This window comes from Festucalex cinctus, chromosome 14 (assembly GCF_051991245.1).
Source record: "Festucalex cinctus isolate MCC-2025b chromosome 14, RoL_Fcin_1.0, whole genome shotgun sequence".
Lineage (NCBI taxonomy): Eukaryota > Metazoa > Chordata > Actinopteri > Syngnathiformes > Syngnathidae > Festucalex > Festucalex cinctus.
The window spans coordinates 8977791-8998256 of NC_135424.1; the positions used below are offsets into that span (position 1 = coordinate 8977791).

Below are 20466 nucleotides of genomic sequence, written 5' to 3' on the forward strand. Positions count from 1 at the left end.
GCTTTGAGTGGCCATGACTGAAATCAGCTGTGATCACTCTTTCTCGCAGTTCCGCCAGCGTGCACGTGCTTCAAAATTACCAACACTGGATCCAACCTGCCTCAGCGCAGAGATATTATGCCAATCATGCAAACAGAGCCCTAAATCTTAACACACCTCTTAGGGCTATTTCTACAGTATTTTAAGATATGCATTCTAGATTCAAGATTTGGCAACTTTTAGGAAGGACTTCCAATTCAGATTTAGAGCCAAAATATAAATTTTTGGTCTTTAGATTTTGTGAAATGTTGTCTTGTAAAGCTCTTTTAGACTCTTTTATGAGAAAGGGCTATAATAATAAAACCTGACTTGTCGTGGCTTCTTCATTCCTATTCGCAAATAGTTGCCAACAAACTATGTGGTGTGAGTTGTGCAGTAGCAGCAAGTTAAGAGTATTTAGCTTATATTCCCCAGGGCTAGACAGCAAGCGAATGAGTCAGTTAGAGTATGAATAATCATCCTGGAAAGGGCGAAGGAGACGCCACTATTATTCTCCGTCAGAAAAGTGACACTTGGGCAGAAGTGTTCTGCTTTGCCGTGGCCTCGGGGGTGGCGTGTGTGAATGTCAACGTTGACTTTTGCAGTCGGCAACCAGGCGGTTTGTGTGTTAATTGTATGTATGCAAGAATATGTCTTATACAAATGATACACTTGGGCAGGCTGGATTTACACGGCAAGGTTCAAGTGACAAAACTACGATTTATTTTTTTTTGCTTTCTAGTGACACATTTGTCATAGTCGTCATTACAGTGTAAAGTGGATTAAAACTTTGGTATTTAGGGGTGAACACCTTGACTGTCTCAAAGCTTTATCCAGAGCAAGAAATGAAGTAAAAATTCTACAATACTAAGCAGTGCACAACATTGTGTTAATTTAGGAGCTGTTCTAATGACTGACTGATGTTACTGACAGCTCCCCACTGTGCAGCCGCACTGCTGTGTGTGAATGCATAATGTAGCAACAATCAGTCGGCGGTGCGAGGTGAACAGTGCATGCATAACAACTGCGCATACATCTATAAATTGACAAAGTCTGTGAGAGAAAGTCCTCGCAGTCATGAGTTATTGGAGGGATATATTGTTTGGCGCTGGCATAAAACATGGCTGAAGCTGTAATTCCTTGTCAAGAGGAGCAGAGTGATGCCAGCCTGGCTTGCTACTTATTCATAAGTCTTGACAGCACAAGTCTGCGTACGGTGGAGCGAGATACCTTGAAGGCTAAGAAACAAAAGACTCGTACATGTCGACGTTATCTCTGTGTGGCTCGATTTGATATTCCGATGTCGCTGGATGATTTCTGCTTTTGGGAGCACAGCCACATTGCTCGTCTTTTCTGTTCGACGTGTCCTTGCCGCTTTTATTCCAAACCGGCAAACTGTGACGTTCGCCTTCTTGGCTGTCATGCTCATTACTTTGTATTATTGTGTGTACCTCAGCAACACAAGACAAGGATGTTTCTAAAAGGTCTTCGAGTGCATGTTTTTGGACTGAATCAGAAACTTAAATGACAACAAATTTGACTCAGCCCAATTTATATTTTATCCAAACCGGGATTATGTAAGTAAGTAAAACCTAATTTTGTCTACACATTCTTGAGTCCTAACTCATCTAGGATAAACCTGGTCAGACCCTAAAATGGCCTAAATGCAAATTGATCCAAGCTAAACTGGGTTAAAAACTCATCTGGTCTCTAACCTGGTCTCAGATTGTGGGTCCAAACTTCAATTGTTCTGCTGCTAAACAGGTGTAGGCCTAAACTTAAATTGATCCAAGCCAAACTTGTTCAAAGTCTTACCTCGGTCAAACTCTCACTTGTCCCTCCTTTAAATGGTCTTAAAGCTAGCTTGATCCTCATCTAATCCAGCTTCAGGACTTAACTGGTGTAGGACAAACAGTGTTCGACACTAAACTGGTCAAAACCTAATTTTGTTCAAGCCAAACTTGTTCCTTAGTTGTTCAAAACGTGTCTTGGCCTAAATTGAGCGTAGCCAAATCTGGTCTGACCCTATACCAGATCCACACTACACTAATAGATGTAGGTATTTTCCTAAATCGTCCCAAAATGAAATTCTTGGCCAAAACCACGAGTTTAAGACAAACCTCGTCTGAACCGACTACAGTCCAAACGTAACTTGGATGACTTCTAACCTGGTCAAAGACTATGATGCGCCATAAGTGTAAACTGACCCAACAGTAATCAAAATCTAACTTGGTCTTTGGGTGACTTGGTTCAGTAATGTTAAATAAATAAATAAATAAATAAATCACTTGTTTAAAATTCCGCAAAGAAAGGTCAGCGCAGAGAAAGCTCAAGTGTGGAGGCTGTAGCATGACTCAGCGGGATGTGTCGAGCCTCTTCTTGCTGACACAAAAAAACGCACTCACACTTGACATTTTCCAGGTGAGCTAATTTATGGGCTCCGGCAGCGTAAAATGGTATTTGAGGTAAGTTGTTACGTAGCAAGAAAGTGCAATGGCTGAAGGAGTTAAACGCTTTCTCGAGGGCAATCATGACTGTCATTTTCTCATGAATACAAGGTCTTTTTTTTTTCTTTAATCTGATGCAGTGTTTCTGCGCTCTGTGTGAAAGGTACAGGTTGGTAAATGGCACTCTTAGTTGTACATCTCTCTCCCTTCCAATTGTCTGACAGCAACAATTGCTTTCAACACAACAGAGTAGAGCTTAGAAACGTCTACACCCTTATATACAGCTGTTGTTTCACCTTTGTTAAGCTTCTGTTACTACGTTCCTTTCACACGGGACATTGATGGAAAAACCTGGTTAAGATGGGCAGTGTGAAAGGAGCTATTGAGCACCTGCAAAAACAGGCAATTTCTGAGTTGTTTTTTGTCTTGTGTACACTTTCACTCATACATGACCTGCCTCTGTTAAACCACTAATACTACACTGGAAGCTGGCAAATTTGCAGGTTGATTCCATCACTCCCTTTCCGTATTGGTGTGGAATTCACACAAGACAGCAACTTGGGAAGGGTGCTACAAATGGTGCGGAATGCCTTTGTAAAAGGAGTTATTAAAGACTGTGGCGGTGTTTTTGTCAAGTTTACCGGACCCGATGCAGGACTCCGGGGCAAAGCTCCAGACAAGGCCGTGGCGTGACTCCATCGTGGTGATGGCAGCCATTATCCCACTCCGTTTCCAGTCATATCGGCGTAATGAAGGTCATCTTTATTGACTGTCATTCATCGTCACTCCTCTGGGTCTCCTCTGTCGCCGATGCCTGTCATTTCCGCCATTCAGGAATGCACGATGCATTTCTCCGTAGATTTAGTCCAACCCTCTCCTCGCCTTCACCCCCTTTTGGAGGGATGGTTTGACGCGGCGAGGAAGAAGCAGCCTTGAACGAGGACATCTGGAAGTTGAGGGAGAGATCGCCCTCTCCGTCTTTTAGTCGTCAGTTGATTGCTGCCATCAGGCACAGGGAAGAAGGCTGTCTAAGCAAATGGCTGACACTTGATTGACTTTTCATCACCTGGCTATGTATAGAGCAGAAATTCTTTAGCCATTTTTGCATTGACCATCTAAGACTTCTCACTGTGTTTGTTTGTAATGTAGTGATTAAGCCTATTTATTACTGGTCATCTTGCTGTCCTGCGTCTGATGCGGGAATGGAGGGTTGAAGTCTACGAATACGTAGGCTTCTGATGTAAGCCTCTTTCTCATAGGCCATCTAAACTCGGCTGTCCTCTGTGTAAGGTACCAATGCCAGATGGTGGCGGAAGTCGACCCACAAACTCGCCAGGGTTTTCCCTAACTCACTGTTGCGTGTCCGGTACCGATGCTGGACAGGGAGTTGAAGTTCACCCAGGAATTTGCCTACTTTCAACATAATCACTTTCACACTGGCAAACTACCGGTATGCTGGCTTTTTCAGTGCATTTACCCCTTCTTCTCATGCTGTGGTTAACACACCGATACAGGATGGGACGGTTGACCCACAAATTTTTCGGTCTCTCATATAAGCATCATTTACACTGGCCATCCAAGTTGGTACTTTCATGGCTTTTCTCCACGGCCTGCTGTCCTGTGTGTAAGGTACCAATGCGGTTGCTGGAGGTAACGTCAACTTGAGAATTTGTTGGCTTTCAACAAAGCAACAGAGGAAGACTGACGCGACCAGAGAATAGAACAATTGTCATTGTTGCACTGATGTTACAGCACATCTAATTACTTTGTACCTGCACTTAAGGCAAATAAATCGTTGGGACTTTGATACACCAATTTCCCAATGAGGAAGTGTGACAGTTCTATGACCAAAATGTGAGTTTACTCACTGCCGACAACGTTTTGCTTTGAAAGCCATTGTCCATGTCACCACACATCTAATATCTGAACGTCTACAGTCAGAACGATTGCGTGAAGGTGTGCTTCGGATCGCTTTGATGACTTCTGTCTGAAAGGCACACTCAAATTAATCCCGGCTCGACTGCGAAGGGCCAATTTACCGGGAAGGCGGCATGAAAGAGGCCGTTTTGTTTTCGAGACAATTAGCAGCGCAGCAGGCATCGCCGGTCGTAAAATTAACTTTGCAAGATTTGAAAGTGCCGTTCCCGCGGTGTAATGCGCTCTTAATTCCAACCAGTCACACTGACTCATTCAAATGTTAGAGAGCCGGGAGAAAAGTCGCGGGCAGCTCGTCTTTGAAAGGAATTAAACGGCTGAATAAATAAATCCTGCTTGAATTCAGCGTTAATAAAAGTCAGCCGCAGAGCTCGGAGTGACTTATGAGCCAGTAGATGTGCTGCGACCACTCGCCTGCTTTATTACTGGAAATGAGACCTGTGTGTGCGTGCGTGTGTGTGTCTGTGTGATCAGAGCTCCACTGATAGACAGAAGCGCCAATCCTTGCCAAACCCAAATGACCTCTGTTGATCTCTCAGGGCGACCAGTTTCACAGCTATTGATGGCATCTGCGAACAACATGCTCAATAGGTCGCCCTAATGAATGGCCGAGCGATGTGGCTCCCGCCCCCTGATTATTGAGTGCCTCCCCTCTAATACCCGTTTGTCATCTGCTGTGTAATTAAGGTGTCTGATGATCCCCCCCCAAAAAAAAAAAAGTTAATTTTTATTTTTCCAAAGAAGGTTTTGCTTTCATTTAGTTTTCATTAATTTTAGTGTTTTTAATATGTGGAATGTTTGTCAAGTGTAAGATTATAAAACAAAGTGACTAATTGGAATAAAAATCTCAAATGACCTTTCTTCTGTACGGACAATAAAAAAATTCAGCAATACTGAAGTAAATACACCTAAAATGAACCCTGAAAGCTCATGTATGATATTAATTGACAAAGACAAAGGACAATTGACAAAGGACTTTTTCACTATATAGTTTTGATTAGTTTTATAACCATAAAATTTCATTTTGGTTAGTTTTAGTTTTATAGTTTTTTTTAGTTTATTATTATTATTATTATTATTAAAAAAAAAATTTTTAGTTTTTTTTTTTTTTTTTTCTTAAGCTTTTTTGTTTGTAAAAATATGTTTTTCAATTTTAGGACTGTAATGGTAGACTATTTTAGTCATTCTGTTGGTGGATGTGGCAAAGTTTCGAGTGGGGTCCAAAAATGGCACAGTTCCTTCTTTTTCCTTCCTTCCTTCCTTCCTTAACATTCCAACTCTGGCTCGCCTCCCGGCATAGGAGATGTGGCTGAAGGACATGCAGCGGTTACACTGGATTGGCATGTCACAAGTGTGAGTGTATGATGGCGTGTGCGTGTACATGTACGTGCGAGACTTGATTATGGCTAAACATCAATTGAAATGTAATTGAAATGTTTATTTCCCTGCTTTTATTTAAGTGTTGGATAAATTATTTTTCCCTTTCACACTTCCAGTTGAAGCTGTAATTTTCTGCCTTTTTCAGATTGTTTTTTTTTATTTTTTTTGTCCATGAACATTAATAACGTCTCATGCGGGGCTGGAGGAGACCTTCACAATTGTCAGCTTCGGAGAGAGTAAAAGATGCTGGGTAGTGGCAGCGTGAATTAGGGACAGGGGTGTGACGTTTAACACTCATTATGCCCTGTTTTGTTAAAAGCAATTGACACTTTCATTCTGGTTACTTTACTTTTAATTACATTCTTTCTGATTACATTGGATGCAGAGTCACTGTGTGTGTGTGGGGGGGGGGGGGGGTGGGGGGGGGAATTCCGCTTCATTTGGGTTTTGTGTGAAAGGCACAAGCTGTGCTTCTGCAACTCTTCAAGAGTCCGCATTTGACCCTCACACGTTTATTTCCCATGAGGCCTCTGTGAGCATTTCAGTTCAATTTTAACAGGATTTTGAGTCCTTCCAGTCGGCTGTACCAGTCCACCGTGACAAATATTAACAGACGAGTTGTCACTTTTTTTTTTTTTTTTTCTTAAGCATGGCTAAAAGTTTTGAGGGATGATACATTTATTTTTGCACTTAACTGGGTACAGTTTTTTTCGGTATGAATCACTACTAAATTAATTTGTGCATTCATTCATGCTTGTGTCGCATCTCTACACTATTCCACTACGTCTCATACACACACACACACACAAATCAGTTTTTAAGAACCATTTATTCATGTTGTAGCCAATATATTGCAACATTCAACATGTCACATCAGACTGACATATGATTGATGTTTGGCACTGCCCAAATCATAGAAGTGTGTCTTTGTGCATATGTTTGTTACCACATACATGACATTACATCATGGTGTGTCTTGTCTTATTGGCTGCGTTGGTTTGGACGAGCGGACAAACGCAGAAATGCAAAATGAAAACTCTTGCAAGGAATAAGGTAGGCAGGGCTGATATAGTTTATTATATAGTTTGTTTAAATGATACCACATAATGATGTATTGCAGATTTATTTTTGGACCTCCAAGCTTTAGATAGACCCCCCCGATCCAAATTTTGAGAACCATCGCGAGTATACACAACCACAACAAGTTTTTCTGTTAATTGATTTAGTGTTGTGCAGTGACATTAGCAGGCTAGCATGTGTGGGTGCGTGTGTATGTGTGAGACAGAGACAGAGGGTGTTAATTACTTGTCCGTCTCGCTAATAGACTGGAAGCATTAATGCAATCAGCCACAAAAGCAATTAATTCAACATCTGCTCTGATCAAATTTGCCGGCGCCATGTTTTGATGATGTTTCCGCAGACACACATGCACATACACAATGACGTCCATAATCTAGTGGGAAAAATGATTCCCTCACCATATCAGTTAGCGCCAGGACCTTCTTACTTTTGCCCCTCAGCCAGCTACGGAGGAGATAATCTGGACAACTGGGCAATTTCCCCGTGGGCCAGGCTGCTTGTATGCCCGGCCGTACATTAACTCATTCACTTCCAGTCATTTTCACAGAAGCAGTCCCGTTCGCTCCCGGCTGTTTTACTGGATTTTCACTGATTTTGCAAGGCCCACAGAATATTGTGTTCTATTGCTATAAAAGCATGGAACCTATCAAATGAAAGATTAAAGTCTCTTCTTTCATCAGGAAAAAAAAAGTATGTTTCTATCTGTTTCCGTTTTGCAGCAATTAGCATTAGAAGAGAGCTAAGTTTCATCAGTTTTCACAAATCTATTCAAAATTGTAAGTAATTGAGCTTTTTTTCTAGATGGCCCAGGTTGATCTCCTTTGCTCTGCTGGCACCTGCTGGCCGTTTGTGTAATAACTACCATTTCTGCAACCATTCTGTGCAGTTGAGAGGCTGCGTCAAAGCCTTCTGTATGCGCTAGCATAAAAAAAAATAAATAAAAAAAAAAAAAAAAAAAAAAACGTCTTTGGGACACTTAGAACATTAAAAAAAAAAACGTATTTACACATTATTGGGAGCAAATGAGTTAAATTTCTGTTGCATGTTGACCCACTTCTCAAATGTCTTACCATCTACAAAAAAAAGTTTTTCTGCTGTGGTTCTTTTAGCCATCAAGCACCGTGTAGCATCTCTAACAAGGTCTGGCCATGTACAGTATGTGGTCACCTAAAAGTAAACATAGTGAAGGTGTTTTCAAAAGATGAAGAAGGTAGCTGTCATTATTTGAATGCAACAACAACAACATCCGTCAGAGTCTTCCTTCCCACCAAGTTTGTTGTCGTCGACCGTAGCGCAGACAAACACATGCACACACAAACGTGCACAGGTTCTTTGATGGCTCAACCTCCAACGTCTTGGTTTCAATTCCGCTGCGATGCAGATAAACATCGGAGACAGACGGGAGATCGGAGGGATTTGAGCGAAACCAATTTGGGGGCGATGTCAAACATCAGCAGTCAATGCCAACGTGCTAATTACAACCATGATGACAGCAACACGAGCAGAACCAATGGCAAAATTGTACAGCGATACGGAGGGAGTAAAATCCTATCGAGAATTTCAAGATTTTCTCTTTCTAAGTAAGTGGGTTCTACAACAATCTTCGCTATTGCTAATTTGCCCACTATTTTTAACAACTTTTACCGACCCAATTAGTGACTACTTCAAAAAAGCGACTAGAAACAATGCCAACAGAGGTTCTTATGTTAGCAACATTGTAATTTCCTGCACAGTGGAGGGAATAGCAGGATTTTCCCTTATAATGATTTGGCACTCCTAATTAGGAATGGCTAACATGAGTTAGCGGTTGGTGCTCAATTAGGCACACTTTTTTTTTTTTGTGAATGTTGACTAATCGATTCAACCCCTAATATACACAGGTAGCACCTTATTGAAACAATACAATTTACTGCTTTATATAAAGACATTAAATTCCTTATAAAAACAATTTAAGGTTACTTGGTGTGGCCTTCGATGACCGTTCCAGAAAATGAATGTAACGTGATCATTCCTTGTTTGTTATGATAACAATCACCTTGCCCGAAAGAAATAAAAATAACTAGAAATAATCCACTATTTCCATTGTGCTATTAGCGTACCAGGCATAGCTCTACTATAGCTACTATACTTCTGGTGCCGCCAATGACTGTGCGACAACAGATTCTCTTGTCAAATGGAAATGCACGACATAAGACCGACGCCATTTTCCCAGTGCAATGTGACATGTTAACAAATCACAAGAGCAGCATATTCGGGATGTGCGATAAAGCCACATTCACATGCACTGTACATCAAGCGGAAATCTTTGCCAGGGGCCACAAACAGCATGAAGCTGATTAACATTCAGCATCCCCAATATAGCCCAGCACTCTTTCTTATGCTTTCTTCAGCATTATTTGTTACCCCAGTCATGTTGATGCCAGAATGAGTAGAAAGGATCACAAGGAGGTACCGTTACGAGACATCTCTGTGTGCTGTAAACATGTAAGAGTGAAACCACAATCCCCCCGCCCCCCCGCGGACCCTCAGGGGAAAATTTGACTCACGGAATCCCTCTCCAAGGCCGCAGAGGGCCGGTTACAGCTCACTTGTAATTACCGTGCTAAATGATTTGACTGCCATCTCGCCGTCCGTGGATTCCGTGGCCGGTCGCCTGTTTCATGTCCTCTTGGAGGGACTTTTCCGGGAGTGGATGCTCGCCGGCTTCTCGGCCGTAAACGTCTTTACGGATCGATAACTCGTTTGGGGCGACTTATGGTCCAAAGCTTGTGGGAATATTGTTTTGGAGTTGTTGTTTAGCCAGCGAGGTGAGGTCTGCATTCCACTGCTGTCTGATAGTCCACATTTAGAATGAGATGTCTTAAACTGGATCAAAGTGGTCTTAAATCGGTCTTAAATTTGATGGAAGTGTTATTTAAATACTTTTAAAATTGACCGAAGGGGTCTTAAATCACTCATGTTTGTATTCCTTAAACCCAAGCACAAATGAGATGAATGAGATGTCTTAAACTGGATCAGTGGTCTTAAATTTGATGGAAGTGTTATTTAAATACTTTTAAAATTGACCGAAGGGGTCTTAAATCGCTCATATTTGTATTCCTTAAACCCAAGCACAAATGAGATGAATGAGATGTCTTAAACTGGATCAAAGTGGTCTTAAATCGGTCTTAAAATTGATGGAAGTGTTATTTAAATACTTTTAAAATTGACCGAAGGGGTCTTAAATCGCTCATATTTGTATTCCTTAAACCCAAGCACAAATGAGATGAATGAGATGTCTTAAACTGGATCAAAGTGGTCTTAAATCGGTCTTAAATTTGATGGAAGTGTTATTTAAATACTTTTAAAATTGACCGAAGGGGTCTTAAATCGCTCATATTTGTATTCCTTAAACCCAAGCACAAATGAGATGAATGAGATGTCTTAAACTGGATCAAAGTGGTCTTAAATCGGTCTTAAATTTGATGGAAGTGTTATTTAAATACTTTTAAAATTGACCGAAGGGGTCTTAAATCACTCATATTTGTATTCCTTAAACCCAAGCACAAATGAGATGAATGAGATGTCTTAAACTGGATCAAAGTGGTCTTAAATCGGTCTTAAATTTGATGGAAGTGTTATTTAAATACGTTTAAAATGGACCGAAAGGGGTCTTAAATCACTCATATTTGTATTCCTTAGACCCAAGCACAAATGAGATGAATGAGATGTCTTAAACTGGATCAAAGTGGTCTTAAATCGGTCTTAAATTTGATGGAAGTGTTATTTAAATACTTTTAAAATTGACCGAAGGGGTCTTAAATCACTCATATTTGTATTCCTTAAACCCAAGCACAAATGAGATTTTTAGGATCTTAGATCAGTGATCTTAACTAAGTTTTACATTTGATCAAAGTGGTCTTAAATCGGTCTTAATTTTATTGCCGTAGTATTTGTTTTAAGTTTGTGGTCTTCTCTTTAATCCTACTTAAACTTGATTAAAATTGTCATAAATTTGTCTTAAATTTGACCTCCTTAAACAGATTCCCATAACATGTTGCTATAATCAGCCTTTATCATGCAAGTGTATGAAGACGCAGAAAAGTGTGGCGAAACATTATGCCACATGCTATTTAAGTCATATTATTCAATGTGGGAAGATCCAGGAACTCTGACTTTCCTCGATATATTTCTCCAAACTGTCATCCTATCCTCACTTCATCCTCACGCTAATCAAACTGCTCATTATGCTAGTACGTACAACAATAATTAAGGGTTGAGTACATATGAAACCTTCTGAAACGGCTGCCGTCTCGCCTCATCATGCTTGTGCAAAGAAAAAAAAAAACAGTCTATTGATTTTTTTTGACCGGTACAAACTGAGCAATGTTGTGGAAAAAGTCATATAGTAGATTTGATACATACACCTGCAGGTCTTAATGATTTATTACTATTTATCTCTTTGCATGGCTAGCACAGCCCATTGTCGCTAGTAGTTAGCATATATTTTTTCTTAAATTAGTGTCTACCCAGCAACACTCATTCTTACTCAAAAACCCAATTTTAGGTGACCAGACGTCCCAGGCTTCCTCAGACACCTGTTTTCAACAGCTAAAAAGTAGAGTCCGGTGACCTGTCACACTTCATCAACATTCAGTCCCTTGCCTCATTCCTTCACGGTTGTCTGCGAGAAACAAACGAGCATGGATCGCCGTGCCGACAGAATGCTGACGAGGCAAAAAAGAAAAGACAGGAAAACATCTGTGAAATGCAGAGGACACGGTGGCGTCGCTATCATTGCGTATGTAGACAACTGCCTGAATTTCAATTCTCAATGATTTGCTGGCAAAAACAAAAGTTCATGACATGAACGAACTCTCTTCAGATTTCTTTTAACACACACACGCACACACTTGCAGCAACAATCCATCAACATGATCAAGCAGCAAACAGATGGGAAGTGGCCCCTCTTACATCAACCTCTATGAGCTTGTTAAAGGCAAACGCGCACGCGCACACACGCGTTCACGCAGACGCACACACGCGGGTGGGTGTCTTGCTCTTGAAATGACAATCTTGGCAAGTTGAATGGACACACAACATCCATCCCAACACAAGTAGCTGCTTCATTTTATTGAACCTTGCTAACTACAGGTAGCAATGCTAACTATATGCACTCATGCTCACCAATGACATAAAGTCTTACTAATTAACCTATGCCAACTAACTACAGGCACAACTGCAATAAATTGTCATGAAAATTAGTTGATGCAACTTTCTCAGTCACTACATTAGGAATAGTTATTGGTTTCTGCGAACCAATTTGATGTGCATGTGCAGAATTACATCACATTTGTCTTCGATGAATTGTCCTATAGGTAGCAATGTATGTATGTAGCAATGGTAGCAGCGCTAACTACATTGGTAATGAGCTAAAGGCTAACATGCAACTGTTTAGTAACTTTAGGCAACAGTGTTCATAGCTGGAAAATGCTAATTAAAATGAATCATAGTCATCACTCAAAAAAACTGCAGGCAGCATAATTTATTTCGATACTAGCTAACTACAGTTAGCAATACTCTGAATAGCAACGCAAGCTAGTTCGCCACTGAATATGGAAACAGCAGGAAAAAAAAGACACCCAGCTCATCTCCTGCTGCTTCAAAATAAGTATAATGTAATTTTTTACATGACATAAAAGATTAATTTGCTCTTTCTATTGCATCTTCTCCCCCCCTCACAATCTGATCAGCAATTCAAATGAGCCGAGGGCCTTAATGGCTCCTTTTAGCGATGCATGAGCGGGATCAACTGAGGGGAGTCGAGCACTGGATTAAAAAACGCACGCACACATGTATGTATGTGAGCGCCTGCACACAACGAAATCCACTTCATAAAGAGCGGTGCGCTATCCAATAAATTCGAACTGCACCAGCAAATTGTGTGCATGTGGCCAGTCTGAGACAGTAAAAACTCCTTCCAACCTCCACATCCTACTATTATTATTGTTTTTAATATTATTAATAATAATATTATTATTAATAATAATAATAATAATAATAATGTAGCAAGCCATTTAGTATGTTTAGATATCCTGCATATTTTGTATGTATTTATTTATTTATTTATTTATTTATTTATTTATTTATTTATTTATTTTATTTGTTTGCTTATTTATTTATTTTTTACGAAGAGGCCAGTAAGCATAAATGAAAAAATGTATAGTTCATAAACTGTATACATTTATAGTTCATAAACATTTATAGATATTCTAAAAAAAAAAATCATAAATCTATAAATTAATATCCATCCATCCATCCATTTTCTTGACCGCTTATTCCTCACAAGGGTCGCGGGGGCTGCTGGCGCCTATCTCAGCTGGCTCTGGGCAGTAGGCGGGGGACACCCTGGACTGGTTGCCAACCAATCGCAGATCAATTAATATTTCCAATTAAAAATAATAAAATAAAACATTCTTTGCCTAATATCGCAGATGTTTTTAATTTTACTAACATTCTTAATTGTTCGAAAAACAAAGCAAGATACTAAGGATGCAGGAGGCAAAACATTCAAACTGCACCGCAGGAACGCCGCAAAGTGTGTACATGTGTATTCTGTTGTGTTTGTGTGCGTGTCTGAGTCATCCACATCTGGAAGTCGGAAGCATGGAGAATCCATTTCAGGCCTGGCGGAATGGCGTACAAACAAACATTCCCGTTCTGTGAACTCTATGTTCTGCTTGTTGTACAGATAATTAGCTGTAAGTGTTTCAACGTGGCCACTTTGTAGCACTTTGTGTGCACCTGTGGCGCCCGCCACTAATGAAATGATGCTCTTTATTCAATTATTTTCTTCTGTGTGTGTGCGCGCGCGCGTCTGTTTACCTGGAGATGCTCAGGCATTTCGAGGATGCAGCTAAGCATTTTGTAAACAATGAAATTAAGGGTTTCCATAAAAGAGCCCGTCAGACCTTCCAAGTCGTAAATAAACAATACAGATGCTTATTTGATTTAATTATACAGATCTTATTATAAATATTTTGTTGAAAACAGATGCAGAGTATTAGATTTGTATTTATAGCTGTATATAGCTTGATTTAAATTTTAAACATATTTGTCTATTCTATGCGTAAATCTGCAATACACTACATCATAGCACATCAAATTAAATTATTTTTAGAAATAAAACCATCAATATTATATTATTATTATTATTATTATTATTATTATTATTATTATTATTATTGTCGATACCAGCCTTATTTTAAGGTTGCAACGAGCCGTCCTGTTGAGGCAGTTTTACAATCGGAACCTAGAAATTAGAAATTGGAAAATTGACATTTATTTCATGCAATTTTAATAAAGAGAAAGGCTATATTGGGAAACAATATACCGGTGTATATATTGGTCTTCCTTTAAAATGATATTGTGTTTGTTATGTATAAAAGTAGCAGTGGTATTGATACTTGATTATCGTTATCGATAACTACTCAAGAATTTACTTGTTCTGATATCAGTGTGGAAAAAAAGTGGTATTGAACATCCATACTTGCAAATAAAATCTAATCTAATCTAATCTATAATTTGTATATTTTTTTATAAATTCATATATGAACTATGTAAATATATGATGAGATAATGTAAATTAATTAACCAATATTATTTTATTTATATTTATTGTAAAAATAATACACATACTTGATTGTATATACATTTAAAAATGAATCAAAATGTTGTTAAAATTAATTTTGACCAAATCAATGTAGAAAAAATATATTGTTATTATTTTTTTAAATACAGTGCTTGTATAGGCTGTCATCAGGCTATGTAAATGATTCATCTAGTGATTGTTCTGTATGTTTTCTGCAAACAAAAACAAAACGATGATGCTGAGTGTTTTCAAGATACAAGAAACTAATAAAAAAAAAAATCAAAGCAAATTGCAGCAAACTGGTTCCCATTTAAAGCACTTTGAAACCAAATCAAGTCTTACCCCCCCACCGAAATAACACTAAAAATACACAACTGACTTTGTTTGTTCCTTTTCCAACTGTAACCATGAAAGCAAAAGAGGAAGACGAGGGCGGGTCAAAGAAGTGAGGAAAAACACAAGGAAAAAAAAATGCGACTCGGCAACGCGTCGTGCGGTCGCTTTGAGCCCGTAAGAAAGGAGCGTGGTTTGGGGAAACTTCTGGAAGCAATTGAGGGCCTTGTAGTTAAATAAAGTCCCATGCAGCTGGTCATCCAGGAGCCTCCTTCTTTCTGTCCAGCTGCTGTAATGAGAGCCTGTAAATCTATTTGTGGTACAAGGCCCGGGTCACGTTTCAGGCGCCTTCTCTTATGGGCTTCACCTCGAAAAAACACTTATTTCTTATTTTTTTTTATGACTTAAACTCCTCAAACTATGCGTCACTGGAGATTTTTTTTGTCCCCCTCCGAGGAATGCGTGACCATAAAAACGCCAATGTAAGGCTTCCCCGTGGATCGGTAAAAGTAGTAAAGCTAAGCAAATATGATGTTAATTGCATCGCAGCGGGCGGGAGATGGTGAAATTGTAGTGCAAAGGTTTGAGTTTTATTTAGAACGTTTACTTAATTTTCCTATTTGGAAAGCCATTTCTCCGCCACTCCCATAGGAAATAATGAAAATGGAAATAATCAGTTGCAGGGTCAAGCTGATTTTGCAGGCAATATTTCAACAGTTTTTCATTGTTACACCTGTGTTTTTTTTTGGTGGGGGGGTGGGGGGTCAATTTTTTTAGTTAAAATCAGTCATTCCATAGATACCAGGATGCCTTAATTTAGAGTGAAGAGTTGCATAAGTAACTCAGCAAACTAAAAATAATAATGCTTGTAATGTAGAGGATAAAGATTATAAGCATGTGAGTATTGTTACAGTCCATATACATACATAAGCTCACATTTTGTCTTCAAATATCAGTTGTTTAAAATTTCATAACACATGACAATCATATTCGCATTAGCATATTAGCATTGTGTTATGCTAGCAAAGACTTCTCAGGCAAAGTAGTGTGGTTGTTTTAAATGCAGAGTAGCTGGGTTTCCATTACAGTTTTTTGTATAAATTTTTTTTCTGTGTTTCCATTAACAGTTTGCTGTTGCACACTTTACATTTTGCGTATTTCTGAGGGCAATGAAAACCCAGCTAAGGTGCAATTCTCTTTGTGTAATGTTTACTTTGACAGTAAACTCCAACTGGTAGTAGCAATAAACAGCTTGAAGTCTCTTTTTTTTTGATGACTTGTTTACTTTCTGACAAACTTTTTTGTTGAGTTGAGTTCACTGCCACAATCTAGCTCGCATTTCTCTCTCTCTCTCTCTTTTTTTTTTTTCTGTGTCCGCAATCAAAGCAACAATTTGATTCAAAGAGAATAAAACGATCAAAGATAGTAATTGTGGAGCTGAATTATACTGTTTCTAAATTAGGGTCCATACTCTATATTTCTGTTCTTGGTGTACGATGGATGGATGGATGGATGGATTTATTTTATTTTATTTTATTTATTTTTTTTTATATTGGACTTGAACATTTCATGGTTGTATTTAGGGGTGTGACTTGCCAAGTACCTGACGATTCGATTCATATCATGATTCACAGGTCACGATTCGATGCAATACCGATTAATCCCGATACGAATTTATAAGTCGATTGTTGCAATTTTTTTTTATTTCAAATTTAGAAAATACTAATCAGTAAACTTGTCCAGTGGAAGATTTGAATGAAAATGTATTATTTATTATTATTTAACTTAAGTCTTATACAGGTTGTAATCTGTTTCATGTTTGAACAGCATTGAAATAAAATATTAAGGCTTAATGTTCCATGAATATAACATTCTTCCATGCTTAAAGTGTGAACCCTAACCCAAAGTAAGACGTTTTTGTTGAATATTTTTACATTAAAAACGGAAGTTTAAAAATCGATTCAGCCGCCTATTGAATCGATTCGAGAATTGCACGATGTAATATCGCGATATATTGCCGAATCGATTTTTTTTAACACCCCTAGTTGTATTACTATTTGAATAATTCTTGCTAAATTATCACAATTATTATCTGCTCTAATAGTTGGCCCACTGATGAATCAGGCAAAATGCTGAGTAAAAATGGACCGCCCGCTATATGTTGAAAATTCAACTAAACATTGATTAAATCTGAAAGATTTTCCTTCTCACTATTCATTTCTGCATTGACCTTAAAATATATATTGTTTCAAATGTTGCTCAATTTGAATCAATTGATATTTTGCAGCTTTTGTGGACCACATAGAGTGCCAGATCGTCCCCGTGGGGTCTTCAGCTTGACACCTCTGCAGTGGACCAACAAAAATGCCTGCAAGGGTGAGCTTCCAGTTTCCATTTTTGTTATTCCCCCCCCCCCAAAAAAGAACATTTTTGTCATGTTGTCGTCAAACCTCAGTCGTCGGCCTGCCAGCGTTCCAGCGCGAAGGCCTCGGCTTCCATTTGGATGCCCTGACGGCCAACAGTTGGGAGCAATTACTGACAAGCCTAAAGCATCTTTGTGTGTGTGTGCGTGAGGCTGGGACATCAGGCCATAACGGTGTCAGCATGTGGAATTAATTAGTGTGGTAATAAGAGCCTTGGAGAAGAGAAAGAGGACAAAGCGCAGCAAAGGAAACAAGCGCAGGCTGAGAAAGGAATTATGGGTAGAGAAGCGAGGGTGTGGGCTTAGTAACGACCAGAATTGACTTGAGCTGTTTTGAAGCGATGAGACGAGTGTGACAAGTGTTGGCAGTTGGGACTGCGTAATGAATTAACGTCGACGCTGGCATGACATTAATGCGAGTGAGAATGTGTAAGTAAAATGAAAGCCAGAGAGATGTCGGGGTGAAGACGAGACAAGATGGAAGTTCAGTTGGGGACATTGCTACTTTTCCTTACTTACTTTATTTTGGACTGACTTTCTTACATATTTACCGTACCTGCTTTGTCTACTTTATTTACCTGTTATCTTCTAGCTTAGTATCTTGTGTGCTTTCTTAGTTTCATATTTACCGATGTTACTCCTCTTAATATTCTTACACACTTTCTTCCAATTAAGAATGGACGAAAAAGTAACTAATCATAGTTACTTTTTCTTACATTCTTCATGAATTTCTTTACATATTTTGCTTACTTTACTTCCTCACATTTTTTTTTTGTTAGTTTTTAACCTCTCACCTAACTTTTAACTTACATTATTCCTTACTTTGTTTCATTCTTACAAAAGTGCACTTTCCTTTCTTACTTAGTGTCCTAGTACATTCTTATGTTCTTTCTTCCTTGTTTACTTTTTCTGCTTTTTCTGACTTATGTTCTTACTTTCGTTATTTGCTCCCAATAACGTGTAAATACGTTTTTTTGTAATGTTCTACGTCTCCCAAAGACGTATTTATACGTTGTTGTTTTTTTATGCTAGAGCATACAGAAGGCTTTGATGCAGCCTCTCAACTGCAAAGAACGGTTGCAGAAATGGTTGTTATTACACATACGGCCAGCAGGTGGCAGCAGAGCAAAGCAGATCAAGCAGGGCCATGTAGAAAAAAAGCTCAATTACTTACAATTTTGAATAGATTTGTAAAAACTGATGAAACTTAGCTCTCTTCTAATGCTAATTGCTGCAAAACGGAAACAGATAGAAACATACCTTTTTTTTCCTGATGAAAGAAGAGACTTTAATCTTTCTTTTGGTAGGTTCCATGCTTTTATAGCAATAGAACACAATATTCTGTGGGCCTTGCAAAATCCGTCAAAATCAAGTAAAACTGCCGGGAGCGAACGGGACTGCTTCTGCGAAAATGTCTGGGAGTGAATGAGTTAAGTAGCTTTTTACTTACATTCTTTCTTACTTAAAATTCCAGTGAAGTCCTTCTTAATTTAAAAATCTACACATTCTTCCCTCGTCACTTCCTAAATGACTTTATTGCTCTTTCTTGTGTACCTTCTTACTTACTTAGGATATGTTCACACTATCGGTCAATTCTCGCTCATATGTGACATGCATCTGATTTGCGACTGCAGTATGAACGCTCATTCATTCACATCAGACCTAGATGCCAACAAAAGCCAAATATGCGCTCCGCGTGGGCTCGGGAGACATCTAACAATTGTCTGCGATTCCGCAAAGTTGTTTAGAGTAACAGTATTGCTTTTATATGTCCCTTTAATTCAATCCCACCTGAAATGTGAAGCATAAAATGGATTTTTGCAGTAATAGCAGTAATTCGTTCATGCAGATGGTTCATTTGTTGACGTGTCTCAATGAAATAAGGAGACTGGGGAGCATCATCTAATTTCCCTAAAATATTTCTACTTTCTCCCACCTTGCTCCTCTGTTGCTCTAAAATGAACTTCCGTAAACACACTGCTCCATGTGACATTTTTTTTTTTTTTTGCATGTCAACATTTTGTACACGTGTTTCACATCACAGACGCATAACGTTCACATTAGAAATCTTTGTTTTTTGCAATGAGAACTTACTTATATTCTTCTGTAGTAGATTTACATATGTACAGTACACAAAAAGGTAATAATTTTATTTCTAAACCTTCTGTACAACTTTTTTTTTTTTTCTTTGTAGAAAATAACCTCCTCGGAAGTTGCTTTCTCAACTTCTGTTATACCTGTGCACTAATACAAGTGTAGTAAACACATGCAACTAAATAGATGGATGGTGATATAAAAGTTAACTTGTTGGCAGTTCATAAATCTCTTTTATTGTCATCTAAACACAAATCAAAGACGGCAAATGTAGAGCAAACTGTAAGCGAGACCTTTTTTTTCAAAATGATATTTCAAGATTGCCTTTTGAATGATGGGCCTCCCAAAGCTCGACAACGCTGCGAAGAAGATGCCCAGGGCTGTTGCCACAAACGCACACAAAGGGGACGACACGCGCACACGTGCACACGAGGGCCTGGAGCCTTTCCTCCCGCTGCCAGGATGCAGCAGTCATGGCCGCAAGCAAGAGTTAAAAATGGGATTTAAAAAAACAAACAAACTTCAAGCATGAACAAAAGGCATCTTCACATTCTGTCTAATTCCAGACGACTTCCCGCAGAAAAAAAGAGTGAGATTAGGATGTTTCAGTATGTGGCGGTGTCTCACTGAGGTGTTCTGTGATGTGGTGATAAACACACTTTGTAGCATCTGAGTCTGCGTGTGTGGTGCAGTAAAGTTACACCAGGCTCAAATCCTCCATGCTCAGCCAAGGCACGGATTTTTTACAGCACACAACCAAACAAAAATAACACAAAAAAAGTATTTAATGATCTCATCTGGATTTACTCACAAATTTAGTTACTCAATTTGAAAAATTGTGAATTCATGGTTGAATACAAATGATAATTGACCGGCCCTTCAGGTTACTCCCGAAATTCCTTTTTGCCACCACGCGTGGATGTCACTAATGTTTGGAAAAGTTGGGAAAATAAATTACTATCTGTAGATTTAACCACACAAAAATCTAATGCTTTATTTGATCATCTCAACTAAAACAAAAAAAACAAAAATGCATTGAAGGCAAAGAAGAGGAAGGGAATGATTATGTTTTATTATATTTTGCGCACTGGCAGCTTGTGCTTGATTCAATTAAAGAGTGGAACAGC

General features: G+C 38.9%; 1 long non-coding RNA gene across 2 annotated transcripts in view; it reads left to right on the forward strand.

Moving 5' to 3' along the window:
* Positions 1 to 20466, forward strand: part of LOC144000942 (uncharacterized) — a 305500-nt gene that overhangs the window by 113219 nt on the left and 171815 nt on the right. For both annotated transcript variants that reach the window (XR_013278337.1, XR_013278338.1), the window contains exon 4: positions 17111 to 17199. This is a non-coding gene — a long non-coding RNA (uncharacterized LOC144000942). The remainder of the gene's footprint in view (positions 1 to 17110; positions 17200 to 20466) is intronic.